General features: G+C 45.9%; 1 pseudogene across 1 annotated transcript; it reads right to left on the reverse strand.

Annotated features, from left to right (window-relative positions):
- Positions 1 to 843: 843 nt before the first annotated feature.
- Positions 844 to 1,638, reverse strand: LOC308420872 (TIP41-like protein; annotated as a pseudogene). Its single transcript has one exon. The product of its transcript is annotated as a TIP41-like protein (transcript).
- Between the last annotated feature and the right edge of the window lie 15,693 nt (positions 1,639 to 17,331).

Genomic DNA, 17,331 nt, shown 5'->3' on the forward strand with positions numbered 1-17,331 from the left:
TTTAGAAATGGCCAAGGACACACCTTGGTACTCCTCACAGGAATACACTAATACAATCTTCAGAAGCATACTCTTCCTCCCCACTTCAGGCCTCTTTAATTTAAAAAAGGTCAATTATTTCATTTTAATTCTCCACAATTTTTATGAATTATCAAAATAACTAATCTAACTATTTAGAGACAAAGACATTTAAATGAAAAGATTTAAAAACCACATGTGTATACAAACACACACAATATGATGTTGCCCAGAAATTCCAACTAATGAATAATACAAGATTAATTTTGTAGGTGACATGTCACAACTCTCCAGGAGTGCGAATAAACACCAGAAAGCCCACAGCCAAGAGCCAGAGTAGCACATCAGCGTGCAGTCCGAATCCTGGGAAGGTCACAGGGCACCGGGGTTCAGTGATGGCGTCTGCAGGTCAGACTCCTCACAGAAGAAGACGCTAGGAATCCTGGGAAGGTCACAGGGCACCGGGGCTCAGTGATGGCGTCTGCAGGTCAGCCTCCTCACGGAAGACGATACTTCAGGATGGATGCAGGTTATGTCCCCTCATGGGACATAAACACATCACTGCTGAGGTCACAATTTGTGTTGAGTTAAGAACCCAAATCAAGCTCCAGAGCACGTATCTCTCTGGAGCAGGAACTTGAAAGCAGACGGTATGAATAGGAGTTGGATGGAACCTGCCTGCAACAGTCTTTTATTTTCCTCTACGGCTGCAGAAAATCTGAGCATAAGCAAGGAAATGAATTCTCATAATAAAAATACCCCTACAAATGGGCAAGGTATCCAGTCAGGTTCCACGTGGAGAATGCTGTCAGGTTCCACGCTGGATCACATGCTATTCTGAGGGCGTACTTTTCTTTCTGGAAACACTAGCTTCTCACAAACTGCATCATTAACTGGTAAATATTGTGATATTCCATTAGGTTCCATGATGAGGGAAGGTGGAACATGCATTAAATTAGCAATTTTCCTCTCTCTGGATGTGTACTCTCGTAACAGTAGGTCTTGTCAGCCTCATGGTAAAGCCTTGTGTCATTCATTCTGATGAGGACCCCATCAATTCTCAGGAAAACCACAATAGCAGAGAAAAGCTGGAAGGCATTACTCTAATTTTCACACTCAGTCTGGAAACGCCATGATCATGTAATTCATCTTCAAACAGGGGAACTCCTTCAAAAATTTTAATCTATTCTTTGGCTTTATTTATATGATCTGTTGTAAGTACAACCTTTAACTTCAGAGATTCTCCAAGCAGCGTTCCTTTTTATAATCTGTCGTGTAGGTCCAGTCATATAGTCTAATAACTTCTTTGGAGTGTTCACCCCCCCTCCCACTTTCCAGCCACTCTTCAGCACAGGCTACTTTGAGCATGCCCTGGTAGTTGTTCACACATCTCAGTGCATCCGAGGCATTGAACTCTAATGCAAAGCCAGAGCCATGCTGGATCCTTAGAGCGATGTCTTCAAACATCATTTCAGGGAGGGATGGCATATGCAACTCATCGGCTAGCTTTTCCACATCCGCAGACTTCATGATGTGGGTCTCGGACGCCGTCAGCTTCCAAGGCCGGAAGGAGAAGTCCTGGTGGCTGCTCTGAAAGCCGTGGATCATCAGGGCAGAAGCGGGTGCAGGGCCACTCAGAGCAAGCGCCTGCAGCAAAGATCACACACAGTAAGTCCCTCCCTGCAGCGCGACTCCTGGGGCGTCCCTTACCATCTCGGCCCCGCCCCCTGCCGCTGCCCAGATCGAATTTTCAATAGCATATGAAGAAAAATAAGCTGTGACTTATATGTCTGGGAGGAACCAAAGAGAGCAACCGCACTTTACCACAGAGGACTTCCTGAACCTGTCACTCCTGAGATCGAATCCCTTCGTGAGGGTGGAGTGTCTAATTGCCCTCTATCAGGCCCTACATTAAAGGTCATCACACCGAGGTCCATGTCTGGGATAAAGCATGTAGAACCATGGCAGGGCCTTACCCCGACATGAGAGCCCTTTGAAAGTCAAGAGTTTTCTCTAGGTAATCACAAAAGGGGAGTCAGAAATTCAAATCTGACTCCCTGGTTGTGTGAGCCATGGGGTGCTTGTATAAAATAGCCAGATATGCAGCTCCCCAGATATGCCAGTCTCCCAGGAATCTCTACAGCTTGGATTCTCATACCTGCTGAGTCCTTTCTCCTGCCAATTTGTGTGTGTGTGTGTGTGTGTGTGTGTGTGTGTGTGTGTGTGTGTGTTAACTATAGTAAACATCTCCAGGTGGCGGAACAAAGACTTTGTTTCTACCCAGTCCTGCCCACAGCCCTTTGCTAACTGTCTGCATTAATGGAAGTCTTCGGTTGCACAACGGAATCAATATTTGTCCTACAGATGAGGTAACGAGTGCTTCCGTTCTCCATCACCATCACAAATACCTGGGGGTCGGCTTGCAAAGAAAGAGACTGGCTTTCGATCACCATTTCAGCACTTCCCATCCGAGATGAAGTCAGCACATTGCTCTCAGGTCTCGGGTGGTAAGCTGGTAGTCATAGCAGGAGCATGTTGTGGAAGGAAACCGCCCCATTCGGGACACAGAAGGGAAAAAGAAGAGAAAAAGACCTGAAGACCCCAGGTTAAACTCACCTCTTAAAACTTGGGGTGAAGGCTTTAATACTTAGATATTATTGTCAGCTCTGCAAAATGTCTCAACACCTGCAGAGTTTTTTCTCTTGTGAATTCCTTCCCAATCTTGGGTTTCAGTTTGGGCGCCCCTCCCCCAGGAAGTCTCTCCTAATCTCTAAAACGGGGTGAAGCAGAAGAATTTGCATCCAAGCAATGTCAGGAGTCACTGTGCCACGGTAGGAGGAACAATCTCCACTCTTCTTTCTACTACACAGTGAGCTCAGGGGGGCAAGGGCTCAGCAGGGCATCTGCTGTGGTCTGTACCTAACAGATACAATCACATTAGAAAAGCCCACAATTTGGGAGCCGGCAGGGAGGGGAAGGCCAGGGTGCAGGCTTGTTCCGGGTCTATCCCCGTTAGCATCACCACATGTAAGCCCTGTTCCGAGTTCACCTGCTCCTGCATGTTCTAACAGGGCAGATGCTCGGGGCAACAGCACACAGGTTGTCCTGCGGAGTCTGGCGAACTGTAGCCGGAAGTTAGTCTACCTGACATTAGTTACCACCTGCATGAGTTTGTTGCCAATAACACAGTACTCCAGACCCAGAGAGTTGTGAAGAAAGGATGGTTCTTTCTTCTGGTGCATGGTTCTGGAGATGTGAGGTTGAAGCGCCCGGTCTTGTGGTGACCTTGGTGAACTTCCCAGAACACGAATCTGTGTTAAAGATTCCACACGGCTGGTGTACTGGTGAGAATTTTGTCCGTGACTGCAGAGGACTGGAATGTTGCAGATCCAAAGTTAAATTATCCTGAGCTACCTTTAGCCTCCTAAATAGCAATTCCGTGTCCACCTCTGTGTAACATTCCTTCTTGTGACTAAGAAGTAAATTATTTTGGAATGTGCAAGTCAAACCCCAGCCTCGGCCAACCAGAAGGCCGTCCGCCCTCAGTGCCAGAGGCCTCCAGGCTTTGTGGTAAATCTGCCTACCCGATATTCCCACCAATACATTTTAATTTTTATGCATATGTGTGCATGTGTGCATTGTGTATGTGCATCATATGTGTGCATTGTGTATGTGCACCGCATGTGTGCACATGAACCTGTGCATATGGTTAACATGTGTGTAGAAGCTGGAGACATCTTCAGATGTTATTCTTAGGAATGCTGACCATCTATCTCCTTAAGACAAGGTCTCTCATTGGCCTGAAGCTCATTGATGAAACCAGGCTAGGCTGGCCAGCAGGCCCCATGGGTCCCCTGTCTCTGCCTCCACAGCATTGTCGCTGTGACCAACATTTCAGATACGGGTTCTGGAGACTAAACTCTTCCTCATGACCTCAAAGCCAACTGAACTCTCTCTCAGCCCTGACCAGGGTATTTTAAAAGTCTCTTCAGTTTTCATTTTCTTTGTTCCCTGACTATAAAAAACTCAGTGAAACAGTGACCACGTTGGAACTTGGCTCTTGGAATCATCTGAATCAGTGTTCCCAAGCCATGGCTACTTATATTTGGCTCCAAAGAACTCACTACAACATATGACAAGACACAGGGGGTGTGGGTTCTTTTGTTCTTCCTCTTTCCTTATAAACCACCAGGATTTGTTTGATTGTTTGGCTCTTCCCTATGGAGTTATCTAGAGCATAAGGTCACTGCTGGTATGTCACACACAACTCCTTTAGAAAAGGGACATAGGACACTGTGTGTCCCGGAGCCTTGGCCCGGCGCCACATCTCTTCAAGGTAAACAGTCTCCTCTGACCCTTTATTTTATTTTCATATCTAATCAGGTTTAAAACACCCACTGCTAAATCTCATAGTCAGTTTCCCTCCTTCCTCAGGACAAGGGTTCCCCTTTAATACCTGGGGCCTTGAGGTCACTCACCCCTGACCCAAACCATAACACATAACCTTTGTCTTCCTTTGGCTGTGCTTGTTTTCTTGAGACAAAATCTCTTTATTATGTAGTTCTGGCAGTCCAGGAACTCACTATTTAGACCATACTGGCCTTGAAGTCACAGAAATCCACCTGCCTTTGCCTCCCAAATGTTGGGATTGAAGGCACATGCCACAAAACTCAGCTATAGCACATAGTTTTAATTTTGTGCCAGGGGTCAGCACACCATAATTCACGGTCCAAATTCAGTTGCTTATTTAAAAGTTATTAAAAGTATTTTTTAGATTGTCTATATAATATTCTGGATTTGCCTCCAGGCCTCTTTGCAATGTGGTCCTTTACTGCAAACATTTGCAGTTTCCTGACCCAGCCTTCAGCAAACTTGGCTACCACCTTCTTAGCCCATGGGACACATTGCTACAGGGGTAACACAGCCTTGTAACAGCAAGTACTGGAAGGCTAAATATCAAGAGACCTTCCTGAAGGCTTCTGGCAGCCTTACAGGACAGAGCAGTAACATGCTTCATAGGATCCGCACAGTTAATACATTTAAATTCTGTGTGTATCTCTATCTAAAATCACAAGTACAAAATCAATTGCACATTTCAAATGGAAAACAGAAACATGTCAGATTCTTTGAAGAATGGCACATAAGTCACAACAAGCCCATGCAGATTGGCTCACATTGTATGGCTAACACTACAATATTAACCATGGGGTTTAAATAGCTTCATCATCTCTGTATTTAATTCTAAACTTATCTGGGGGTTATACAATTATATAATTGACAGCAAGTTTGCCAGCTGAGGGGGACAGAGATGAGATTGTTGCCTTCCAGAGATGTGGCAATTGGGCAGGACATGGTAGACACAATACTGTGAGTCCCTGTTCTGCAGCAGAGCTGCTTCTGACCCAACAGTGGGAACCTGTTCTCTAAGCCTTTATCCCTGAATAGCTTCTCTCCCTTTAACCGATTTGTTTAGGTGTGCTTTTAACTTTGAGAAAGACACAAACACACACACACACACACACAGAGAGAGAGAGAGAGAGAGAGAGAGAGAGAGAGAGAGAGAGACAGAGAGACAGAGAGAGAAAGACCGAGACAGAGACAGACAGAGACACAGAGAGATACAGGGAGAGAGAAAGAAAGAGAAACAGAGAGAAAGAGACAGAAACAGAGATGAGAAATGTCACATTTAAAGGATCAAAAATAAAAATTTCACTGGATAGTGTTGGTGCAGAGGCAGGCAGATCTCTGAGTTCAAGGCCAGCCTGGTCTACAAACTGAGTTTCAGAACAGCCAGAGCTATACCAAGTATATGTCTTTAAAAGCAAAACAAAAGAAAAGAAATTTAAAACTAAATAAATAAAAACTGCCTTAATAGGTAGATACCAGAATTCATTGGCAGTTGACCCAGTTTGTGGGCACCAGGCTTGGTGAGAGACCTCCTCCTACAATAAAAATAGTTATAACTTAGTGGAGAGAGCTAACAACACCTCACATTGACCTCCGGTCTCCCACGTGTGTGCCTACAGGTGTGTGCAGTTACACACACACAGGTACATTGTATGCAGCATGCACACATACAAACAAATAAATAAAAAATGATTTTTAAAAGCTCAAAATGATTGCACATTTGTTTTTCCCTTTGGCTATTAGTCAAGACTGGCTAGCTATAGCCACATGACACAGGGAGTCTACTTCTCCCTCTCTCTCACAGCATCAGCAGCCGTTGGGCTCTGCTCCACAGGGCACCAAGCTGCATCTCTCTGTAATGCATACACGCCACCCAGGAATTCTACAGGAAAAAAGGAAGAGAGCAGAAAGGAGACACATGCATATTTTCCCACCTCTGCGCATAATCTGTTGGCAAGAACTAGTTCCAAGGCCTCTCTTGAGTCCAAGATACTGGAAGACAGGGTCTCACTGTGTTAGTGCGAGGGAATGTTTGGGGTGTGTGAGGGGTAGCTGGTCTCTTTTGTGGACCGTGGTTAAATAAGGGCTCCAGGAGATCCAATATCCTCTCTGACATCCACAGGCATTGCATGCGCATGGTGCACAGACATATTGCAGGCAAAACACAATTACTTAGCTAAATATATTCTTCTCTAATTTCCTGGGTTGCTGTGTAAGTACCACCAACAGCAAATTAACAGACTTGTCTACTGGGGAAAAGGTTGAAGGCAAATTGCAGTCTCTAGCCAAGGGGATAAAGGGCTTTCTCCATGAGAAAGAATTGGGGAACTTCAAGTGATCAGAGACAGCATGGTACTGAGAGACAGGAGCGTGCACTGAACTAAGCCAGTGGTTAGTGGATAATGTTAGGTGTTTTCTGCAGACTAGCTCAGGCATGTAAGGGAAGTCAGCATCCTAGGCTATGAGTGTGAAATATTTGGCATATAAATAGCATTAGCCATTATGTCCCTGTTTTTTAAGCTGGTTAATCTGTAATCTGTACTAGGAGACATCATAATATCATGACTGAGCACAGACACACAAGTGCACACACACACAGAAACACAAACTTCCGTGTCAAGATTTTCAGAGGTGTTTGTTATTGTGACTATTATCCTTCCACCCCCCCCCCCCAATGTGGTCACAGTTTACTGAAGTGAAAATATAGTTTGGAAAGCTTTATCTACAAAAGTACCACTTAAACCATCCTCTTTCTGTACCTGGGTGGGTGTCTGGGTGTCTATGTGTGTATGTGTGTGTGTGTGTGTGTGTGTGTGTGTGTGTGTGTCTGTGTGTCTGTGTGTCTGTGTGTCTGTGTGTGTATGTGTGTGTATGTTTTTGAGTCTGTGTGTGTATGTGTGTGTATGTGTGTGTGTCTGGCTCATTCAAGAGGCTTTGATAAGAGAACACCTTTTGCTGTTCTCAGCTTATAGTTTTATAAACTAATAACATGACCCATCCATGATATGGTTACAGAGACTTTTATTGTAGATATGAGACAGAGAACAAAGAGAGACATCCAGTAGAGTCCAGAGCAGAGAGAAAAGGAAGTAGCCAACAGACTGGACATGTCCAGGGGTAGGGAAGAGGGAGAGAACAGAGGGAGGAGGGAGAACAGCTGTGTTATAAGGAGGGTGGGTTGCCATGGTAGGGAAGGACTAGGAGCTAGAGGAAGTAGAGAGAGAAGGGCTAGATGCCAGTGTGGCCTTTGAAATGTCTAATGGGTGCTTGTGAACAGGGACTGAGGAAACCTGGAGCCCAGTGTGGAGCCTGATATGTCTTGGGGAGTGTCAGGCCCTTGTCACAGCATAGCTGTCTTAGTCACTGTTCCATCACTGTGAAGAGACACCATGACCAAGGCAACTCTTATAAAAGAAAGCATTTAATAGGAGGGGTGGCTTAGAGTTTCAGAAGTTTAGTCCATTATTATCATGGCAGGAAGTATGCAGGCACAGATGGTGCTGGAGCAGTAGCTGAAAGTTGCATCCTGATCTGAAGAAAAGAGAGGAAAAGAAAGAGGGGGGAGGGGGAGAGAGAGAGAGAGAGAGAAAGAGAGAGAGAGAGAGAGACAGAGACAGAGACAGAGACAGAGACAGAGACAGAGACAGAGAGAGACTCTGGGCCTGGCATGGGCTTTTGAAACACCAAGCCCCCCACACACATACACATATCCACAGTGACTCACTTCCTCCAACAAAGCCACACCTTCTTATCCTTTTAATCCTTCTCAAACAGTTCCACTCCCCAGTGACTAAGCATCCAAATATATGAGCCTATGGGGCCATTCTATGCAAACTACCACAATAGCCATTATGGAAAACTGAATGCTGGGCTTAAAATGTATTTATAATTAACTTGGAGAAATGCCCTGCCCTCTTCTCTCACTGGTTAAATACATGAAGGCCTTCAGGGTTCAGTTGCCCCTGACTGTTACAGCCAGACATTGAAACACTGCAGTTATTTACAGAATTTGATCCATTTGGAGGTCAGGTGGCCTGATCTTACATGAGCAGGTTCTTCCTTCTACTCTGTGCTCTTCCTCTTATATGGGTTGTACCCAGTTGGTTGGGAATAACGCCAGGTTTCTGGTCTAGATTAGAATTCACATGATCTCCATTATGGGATATGACTTACAGACACCAGGGAAAGGAACTTAATTCACACCAGCAATTACCCAACTGTGTTTCTCTTTAGTCTCACGAGGTTCTAATCTTGATCCAAATCAGTTTAAGTATTTAGAATGAAAAACCTTGGAATCACTTCCCAGTTTTAAGACATCCATTTAAATATTTAAACACACACACACACACACACACTAGCTACCATAGTAGACACAGTATATATAATGATGAATATATCAGAGTCCCCGTCCATTTAGATTTAATTCACTGATTATATACATGCAGATGGTAAACATGCATACAGTAAACTGCTGCCATGTGAGATGTACTATAAAAGCCTTGCTACGCATGGTGGTGCACACCTTTAATCCCAGCACTCGGGAGGCAGGGGCAGAAGAATCTTTGTGAGTTCCAGGCCAGCCAGATCTATATATCAAATTCCGGGATAGTTAAAACTAAATAGAGAGACCCTCTCCCAAAACCAAAGGAGAGAACAGGAAGTAGGATGTGTGGTGCATACCTGTAGGCCCTGTTGCTTAGGAGATGGTCACTAAGGGTCACCTGAGCCCAGGAGTTCAATAAAGAACAAGAAAGTCGTAATGAAAGGAGAAAAGTGGGGGTGGTGCTCGGCCGGACTGGGTGGCGGGAGTGGGGAAGGAGAGGAGAAATGACAGGCAAGCACCAGCATTCACACACCTGTAAGAGAGAGGCACTGGGGCCACACAGCACCAAGGCCCTGATGCAGGGTGCTTGTTTCAGTTTCTGAGGGTCCAGGAGGAGACAGTAGGGCTGGAACAATAGCAGTGGGCGACAGGCCCAGCTGACCCACCGAGCAAAGTTCCTAAGTACTTGGATCTCCTGGCTGACACGATTCTGCGAGCTGATGCTTTAACATAGGGTGTGCCTGTAGCAGTAAATAATGAAAAATGCAACTGGCACCTGGCACCAGGCTACCTCCTGCTACTCTCTGGCCCCAGCAGGAATCTCGCCACCATGACTAGCCCCACATAATGACCACCACGCATCTCACCGTTAACTTTCACAAACTCCTGTAACCCGGTAAAATCCAAACTCTAGAGGCTTGTAATTTATCAATCAGGTTTATATCAGTAAAATTCTGTCCCACGAAAAGCCCACACAATAAACTCAGAGACAATTGATATAGATACAAACTGCCCACCTAGATAAGACTTACGGTCCTGTGATCATCCATCCCTTATAAAGATATTATAGCTACCTGTGGCTATTTAAAGCCACACAGGTCTAGATCATCCTTCTCTTCCTCCACCTTTGTTTCTTCTCCTCCTTTCTCCTATCTCTCCTGCCTTTCAAAAATTCTGTGCCCGCCTTTCTTTTTCACTGCCCAATCACAGGCCTTGCCTTACCTTGTGCCCGCCCTCACCTGCACATAGACATCAACCTACATGTGCCCGCCTTTCTTTCTCACTGCCCAATCACAGGCCTTGCCTTACCTTGTGCCCGCCCTCACCTGCACATAGACATCAACCTACATGTGCCCGCCTTTCTTTCTCACTGCCCAATCACAGGCCTTGCCTTACCTTGTGCCCGCCCTCACCTGCACATAGACATCAACCTACATGTGCTCACCTTTCTTTTACCAAAATCCACAGGTTCAACGGCTCTGGTAACTATCCCCACATCGTCTGAACATGTTTCCAGTGAATCTTGCTGCACTCCATAGCTCCCAGCTTTGCTATAATCTGAGCCTGAAATTTTGGGGTGTATATCACCTCTGTGGCCCTTAGACCGTCAGCTCCTTCCAGTCCTAACAGGCCTACTGCAGCATCCCAGCCCTTGGCAGCAGGACCACCAAATCGACACCCTCTGAAGTTGATACCAAGGGGTATAACATAATGAACTTCTCCCAGCCTCATGAATTAAGCAGCAGCACAGAAAGGCTGTGGCAGTTTCTCTGGGTCTTGCAGTTTAAGAGCAAAGCAGGATCCACTTCTCCAGTGGGGAAGTCTGAGTCCATGGGAGATTGGGGTTTGCAGGAGTCTCTTCAGAAGGCACTCCAGCAAAGGACTCAGATGGAAATAAAATTTAAGCACCGTGGTACCAAATAGTAGAGAGTAGGACCTCAGAATTGGGCTCTCACAGGAAATGACAGACAGGGGAACTAGAAGAAAAGGAACTCCCTAGACATCCCTGAAATGTGGGGATGCTTTGCATCTGATATTTGAATATTCTAAGCCAGTGACTCCAGTAAATGAGATGGGTAAGAGCTCAAGAGGGTTGTTACCTGACTCACAAGCCCTTTTGTTTGTTTGTTTTGGGGCACGAGTTCTAGTGAATGCTTATTCAATCTGCCTTGTCCACTAATATCGACAGGCAGATTCCTTTAATCAGCCAGGCTCAGTCTCTCCATCTCTAAAATGGGGAAATAGTGTCCATGAGCTACGTTTACTCTGAGATCAGGACTTAGCACGGTGCTTGCACGAGCATGCTCACAGTGCATGACCCCATTTTGCTGACCAGTAGGGCAGGCAGAGCTGTGCAACTCTGTGGATAACTTGTGGCTTCCCAGGCATGTTCTTCACCCTCCACCCACACTGTCCCCTAGCTTGGAATATTCCTCCCTACTAGAAATTTCCAAACACCCAACAAGCTACTGTCAATGCACTGTTTCAGATCCTCCAAACCAGAGAAGAAAACTCACTTCAGTCTCTTTGCATCTCTCTCTTGTTTCTGCAGAACATGTTTACTTGTACAGGAGTCAACAGGGGATCTTTTCTCTGCCACCCTAAGAGTGACAGTCATTACCACTGTCTTAGTTAGAGTTTCCATTGCTGTGAACAGACGCCATGACCAAGGCAAGTCTTAAAAAGGAAAACATTTAACTGGCTTACAGGTTCAGAGGTTCAGTCCATTATCATCAAGGCAGGAACATGGCAGCATCCAGGCAGGCAGGGTGCAGGAGAAGGAGCCAAGAGTTCTACATCTTGATCTGAAAGCAATCAGAAGACTGTTCTCCAGGCAGCTAGGGTCTCCAAACCCACCCTCACAGTTACACACTTCCTCCAACACAGCCACACCTACTCCAACAGGGTCAAACTGCCTAATACTGCCGCTCCCTCAATCAACCATATTGAAACCACCACAACCACTATAACAAGTCAGTCTATTGAGAAGAGGGCATAGCAAATGTATCTGCTTATAGTGTCACATGAGGTGGCACAGCCAAGGTGTCCCATATTATGTTTGGATGATAACGCACGGACAGCCCTGGAGAAATGTGACTGAGTAAAAAAAAGGTCTGACCTTGTAATAATAGACCTGTTGGAGAAAACTACAGCACAACCTAGTGTTCAAATTCTGCCTGTCCTCTGAAACGTACCTTTTTCCTGATAAGGGGCCATCTCTGAAATGGGGAGTAGCCGAGCCATATTACCTATAGTCAAAAAGGTAGGCTGGAAAATTCCTCAATGAACAGCTTGGGAAAATTAGGGAAATGTTAGACTTAGCGGGGAAACAAACAAACAAACAAACAAACAAACAAAAACATGATGATGATGATGATGGTGATGATGGTAATGATGATTTTTGGTTTGTTTGAACTGTTCTGGGGAAAGAATTCTAGTCTTAGTGGTTTTCTTAGGGGTAGTGAAGAGCAAGAAATAGGAGGGCAGGAGACTTGTGCTTTTCCTCTGAAGTTATCTCTGCTGGTGGCCATGGTTGTTGAAAGCACTGGATTTCATGCTGTAGCTCAGGGTAGACTAGAACCTAAGTAGCCTGGGCTAGTTTTGAACTTGCAGCAATCTGCCTGCCTCGGCCTCTCAAGCGCTGGGATGACAGGAGACTACTTCTCAGACTTCCTTGGGGTGGGTGGGTATGAGGAACCCTAACCTTTGTTTCCTCCCAGTTTCTGTTTCTGCTGCTGCTTTCAGTGAGGTGTGTGTAGACTGCAATATTACCCCTCATTACAGGTCCTAGAGGTCTGAGTGGTTTTGGGTGGTGCTGCGTAGGAATCCAGGGCCTCTCTCCTGCTAGCCAAATGTTCCCTCACTATCCCTTGCTTCACAGGCTCCTTTACAGTCAGAAGCTATGGAAACCTAAGAGTACACACAGATTCCTGAGATGAATGAATTCTCTTGCTCACTTACCAAAAAAAAAAAAAAAAAAAAAAAAAGCTTTTGAGACAAGGTCTCACGTAGCTCAATCTAACCTCAACTCTGCTATGTACAGAGGATGAACCTCCTGCCTCTACCTCAAACTGTCAAGGACGATAGTTGTGTGCCCCTAGGCCAGGCTTTATGCAGACCTGGGGATCTAACCCATTGCCTGGTGCCATTGGGAAACACCCTATGACCTGAGCTACATTCTCAGCCCTAAAACTCTTTAAGAATCCTCACAGATAACACTGCTTTTTCTGCTGTCCTTCTTTGTCAACTAATAAACACTTTGTTTCCAACCTCTTTTGTCATTTCACCCCATTTTCCAGTCACAAGCACCCAGAAACTCGACTGGAGGGACAAAATTTGTAACCAGCATGACCTAGTTGCATACAGAGGGCTGAACCCACAACCTAGGAACCCCTCCACCACTGGGCTACATCTCCAGTCCTGGAAACTTTGCTTTAGAAAGAGGGTGGTTTAACTCAGAGTTCTGAAGGTGCAGGTTGCATGAAACAGGAGTCTGAGTCTGACGGAGGCCGAAGGTAGGAATCTATGTGGCAAACGCCCCATGGAGAGATAGGAAGCCAGGGAAAAGGGAGGGTCCAGCCTTGCTCTTTCTTGTTTGTTCTGGTTTGTTTGTTTGATACAGGGTCTCACTGTGTAGCCCTGGCTGTCCTAGAACTTGCCCTGTAGACCAGGCTTCCTCTAACTCGTGGAAATCTGCCTTTCTCTTCCTCCCAAGTAGTGAAATTAAAAGTGTTCACCACCACCACCCTAGCTAGTCCTGTTTTTATAAGAATCCACTTTCAAGAACTAACTCGGAGTCCCACAGAAGCCACCTTAATCTCCTCCCCAGGAGACTTAATGGCTTCTCCTTTTTCCCACCCCCTAAAGGACCTACCACTTCTTGCACAGTCTCACCATGGAACAAAATCCCAGTGCCTGATCCCTTGGGGACAAGCCACCTAACTCCAGGCTAGACCACAGCATCTTTGCTTATTCTGCCTCACTGAACTTCCTGCATCCACACTTGCTTTTCATCAAATTGGGGATCTTCTCCGCCATCATTGTTAACTGTCTTCATATTTCCAACACTCCCAGCAACCACAGTGGCCATATGCCCTTTAGACCTTAAACACACACACACACACACACACACACACACACACACACACACACACAGAGGAGGCTCTCCCTTTCTCCAAATATTAGCTCTTCTAGAATGTCTCTAAACGTTTTTTCACTCTTGGTGCCCTCCAGGTGCTTTTTCCAACCCCTCCACCCCCATCTACCATGGTGGTGGTTTGAATGAGATGTTACTCCCAGGCGGTGACACTGTTTGGGTGGGTGGAGGAGGTGTGGCCTTGCTAGAAGTATGTCACTGGGGTGGACTTTGAGGTTTCAGAAGCTGTGCACCGTTTCCAGCGTGTGCACTCTGGTTCCTGGGTGCATTTTGAGATGTGAGCTTCCCTCCTGCTGCTCCATCGGCCTGCTGTCTGCACCTCTGCTCCAACAGAGACTCCCGTGCCTCTGGAACCGTAAACCAAGTAAGCTGACTGTCCGGAGATGAAATGGAACACTGGGGTTTGGTTTGGGTTTTAAATATTAATCTTCTGCCCTCTCGGTTGTTGATGAATAAATATAACTTAAAGGGTGCTTTTCCTCCTTGGCTTTTGTAGTGCTGACACACATGATTTGATATCCAGTAGTCCAGTGGCATTCTGGGCACTGTGCCAGGACAGGTGGGGACTCTGTGGTAGGCTGTGGTTAATGAAGAACCACAATTGCTGCCTCACTGAGGGCCACAGGCTTGGAAGATGCCCAAGTGCTGCCAAGAGTCCTCCCTTGAAATGTGGGGATGTCACATGGATGGAATGAGGGCTTCCCTTTCCTGGCCCTGGGTCTGATACTTCTGTGTAACTAACTGAGAAGCTGTACTGCCTGGTTAGGTGCTCGGGTTAAAGCTGGTTTGGCTTCTGGATTGAAAACACCGTTCTGAGATTATGTGCTTAGCTTTAATCCGAGAACTCGGGTGGCAGAGTGCCAGAGTCAGGCAGATCTCTGAGTTCAGGGCTGGCCTGTGAGTTCCAGGACAGCCAGGGCTACACAGACACACACACACACACACAGAGAGAGAGAGAGAGAGAGAGAGAGAGAGAGAGAGAGAGAGACAGACACAGAGACACAGAGACAGACACAGAGACAGAGAAATAAAAAGAAGTTTCACACAGACACACACACACAGAGGGAGAGAGAGAGAGAGAAATAACAGCCTCAATTTATGTTCTGGGAAACTGTTCTGACTGTACTTAGAAAGACAGACAGACTCACACTGACAGACAGACAGACAGACACACACACACACATACACACACACTGTTTCTAACTCTACCAGTTCTTTAAGGAAGCAGATAATTTTCCATCTAAAACAACAGTTACTGGGGTAACAGACATTTTTGCCTCTCATGTATTTCAGCCACAGCTTTTCTTGCTTATACAAGATCATTTCTATCAGAGGTCACTGAAGCCTTGTTGTCTCACTGTAACATTCTGTAACTCTTGGGATTTTGTGGGACTCTAGGCTGGTAAAACTGCTGTGTTTGATACCCCTCTGGGAAAGACAATAGATGGTGGGGTAGCCTGAGGTAGACCGAGGCTCTTAGAGATCTGTTGCTAACCAGCCCTAATTCCCACCATAAGGAGGAAAACTATTGTTTTTAATTCCCATTTAATGTAGACATGGGGATTATTTTGATTAAACATAAGTCTTTTGATTTAAGTCACTTTTTGCTTATGTTACCAAGAGCTGGTCAATATTAAGAGAACCTTGACGTTAAAACAGAGTACTACATTTATTTTTCTATCAGTGTGCTGAATTTTGAACTTGGAACAAACATTGTACCTGTAAACTTCATCTCTGCAAATCTTGTGGAATATGTTCCCTTAAGAACTTGTTCAAGGGGGCTGGAGAGATTGCTCAGTGGTTAGAGCACTGACTGCTCTTCCAGAGGCCCTGAGTTCAAATCCCAGCAACCACATGGTGGCTCACAACCATCTGTAATGGGATCTGATGCCCTCTTCTGGTGTGTCTGATGACATCAACAGTGTACTCACATACATTAAATACATAAATCTAAAAGAAGTGCATATCCAGATATCCAGAGAACTAATGAAGAGCACAAAGGACGACATGGAGAAAAACAGCCCTGCCAGGGAGGAAGGACAGTGACCTCTGACATGACTCTCTGACTCTTGTCATCCATTGTTGTTCCCTCCAATCCAGACACATGCAGGTACACACATGCACACTCAGATACACACACACACACACACACACACACACACACACACACAGTTTGTTGGTTGGCAGGTTGTTTTGTAAAGATGTTCATTTGGGGATGGTCAGATGGCTCAAGGGGTTAAGTGCTTGCCACATATGCATGAGTGCCTAAGCACCCCCCCCCCCAGCTGGGCATGGAACCTAGAACCCCAGTGCTGGGGGGAGGGGCAAGAGGAGCTGCAGTTTGCTGGCCAATTGGTGAGCAACAGGTGTAGTAAGGAAATACTCTCAAAAATAGATAGATACATAGATAGATTCATAGATGGGAAAGGGAAAGAGATGGCTCAGTGATTAAGAGCAATTTTTGGTTTGGGGGTTTGTTTGTTTTTAGGGAACCTGGGTTTAGTTCTCTATACACATATGGTAGTTCACAACCATCTCTGTTGGGATCCTGTAAACCCCACCCCTCAGTTACCTGGCAATAGCCAGCTATGCTTTGCCCAGTTATCTGACACTATAAAAGGAGCTGCTTGCCCCCTGCTCTCTCTCTTGCCCTCTTCTCTCTTGGTCTTACTCTTGTTCTTCCATTCTTGCCCCTCCTCTCCCCCTTCCCTTACCCCCTCTCTCCATGTGCTCATGGCCTGCCTCTACTCCTCTATCCCCCGCATATATACACACATAATAAACTCTATTCTGTACTATACCGTGTGGCTGGTCCCTCAGGGAGAAGGGATTCCCAGTATGGCCCCCTGAGGCATCTCTCTTGCCTCCAGGCCTTGCCACACCTCCATGGGCCATATGTCCCCCACTCTCTTCATCCTTCCCCTAACATTGGTGCCGAAACCCAGAACGTCATCTTCTAACAACACTGGTGCCCGTGTGAGGAGATTAGATTTCCTCACAACCGGATATCTCTTTTTCCTTCCAATCTCTAACTCCGGTTTCAAGGTATCCAGCGACGTGTTCTTCTCACCTCCACGGGCAGCAGACACGCACATGGTGCCTATGCAGGAAAAACACTCATACGTAAAATACGTCTTTAAAAAAATGAGGTACAGAGGCTGGAGAGACGGCTCAGCAGTTAAGAGCATTGGCTGTTCTTCCAGAGGTTCTGAGTTCAAATCCCAGCAACCACATGGTGGCTCACAACCATCTGTAATGAGATCTGATGCCCTCTTCTGGTGTGTCTGAAGACAGCTACAGTGTGCTCGTATGCATGAAATAAATAAATAAACAAATCTTTTTTTAAAAATTGTGGTAGAAAGCAAGCAGAGAAGACCTCTAACTTCTACACGCACACACACAAGTGCACGCACACACACAAGTGCAC

This window comes from Micromys minutus (genome assembly GCF_963924665.1).
Source record: "Micromys minutus genome assembly, chromosome: 5".
In the NCBI taxonomy this organism is placed as follows: Eukaryota; Metazoa; Chordata; class Mammalia; order Rodentia; family Muridae; genus Micromys; species Micromys minutus.